Source organism: Penaeus monodon, chromosome 27 (assembly GCF_015228065.2).
Source record: "Penaeus monodon isolate SGIC_2016 chromosome 27, NSTDA_Pmon_1, whole genome shotgun sequence".
Lineage (NCBI taxonomy): Eukaryota > Metazoa > Arthropoda > Malacostraca > Decapoda > Penaeidae > Penaeus > Penaeus monodon.
Window position 1 is genome coordinate 27312660 of NC_051412.1, and position 1578 is coordinate 27314237.

Here is a 1578-nt window from a genome sequence, read left to right on the forward strand (position 1 = left end):
ACAACTTCCCAATTTTTTTTGTCTTTTCAGAGATACTGGTAAAAAAAAATGGAAATATCTAAGAGACCAATATGCTGTTGAGCTCTGGAAAATTCCAACAGCTCAATCAGGTGATACCGCAGGTGACACCCCCACATCAAAGTGGCAGTATTTCAAGTTACTGCATTTCCTGAAAGACGTGAAAGCAAGAGCTTCAACTGGAAATTTATCAGGTGTGCTAACCAGTGATACTGTTGAAACCTAATTACCAGAATCCCCTCAAATAGAATACCAAACGGGTAGCATGGAGCCCCCCTTGGCTACAGAGGAAGGTGCGTTAGCCTCTTCATCCCACACTAAAGACGCACCTGAACGCGAAGATGAAGTTATGGAAAAGCAATAAATCACTTCACCTGCCACCCATCTGCAGAAAAAGGGAGCTAACAAACGCTCTAAAACGGATGACTTCAACCAGAGCATCCTGGATATTGAACAACAAAAAATTCAGTACTTGAAAGAAAACATAAATCGTAAGCAAGACAAAGATGATGACGAGGATCTGATGTTCTCCAAAAGTTTGTTACCTCATGTCAAAAGAATTCCTCCTGTGCAGAAGCTGACATTTAGAAGCCGCCTACAAGAACTTGTACAATTTGCATATCCAGTGCCTGCCATATCTCCCCTTCCAGATACCCATGGTTCCTCTTCCTCAGCTTCTGCTTATACCCCACAGGTGTCTCCTTACTCCTATGCCCACTCTCCTTAGTCTCAATTTCATACCACAGATATGACTTTTCAACCTATGTAATACACTAACAGTCTTAGTATTACATATATGTTTGTACTAGGAGAAATGCTTATTTTATGTAATTGTTTTGTTATCAGGACTTATGATATCTGTATCTTTACTTTGTTCATTTTTGTGTTTATCAGTACCATGCAATATAAACTGTAAAATTCAAATAAAAGTGATTTGTTTCCTATACTATCTATGATTATCATCTTATTAATAAAGTAATATGAAGTTGATTTTAGCATCGGAATTTCGCTCACCTGATAGTAATGACGAGTCTTTCTTCAGGTTGAATGGGTTGCTCATGCCAATTACACCATGTCTTCAGAAGACGATGCTCAACTTTCTTGAGAATGTAGTTGAATGTCTCTTGTGTCATCCTTGTGTATTCAAAAAATCTTGCTTTGTTCCTTTTCAGATCACTGAAAAGATGATGATATTCTCCAAACTCTGCTCTTTTGTAGTTTATTATATGTACTGCTCTTCTTTTTCTCTTGACTTTTGTATGAACACTATCAAGCAGCATGAAGTCATCGTCAGACGATGAGCTCGACATCTAGTACACTGATGACAGATACTGCCTCTGTCCGTGTCGCTCACCGAGCGGGTCGAAACTGGTTACCCGCGTCGTCTGTGAACACCTTCTCTCGCTGGTTTCCAGCGCGAGTTGGCGCCGGTAACCTGCGCGCTGGTAACCTGCTTTCTCTGTGCACGCACCCTAATGAATGATATGAATGTTAAAGTCAATCCTTATTTTAATATCCGTTATCTGTAATTACGATTACTAGTTTTGGAGGGGTAATTAT

General features: G+C 39.7%; 1 pseudogene; it reads left to right on the forward strand.

The window, feature by feature from the left end:
* Positions 1-767, forward strand: part of LOC119590478 — a 3076-nt pseudogene extending 2309 nt beyond the window's left edge.
* The last annotated feature ends 811 nt before the right edge of the window (positions 768-1578 follow it).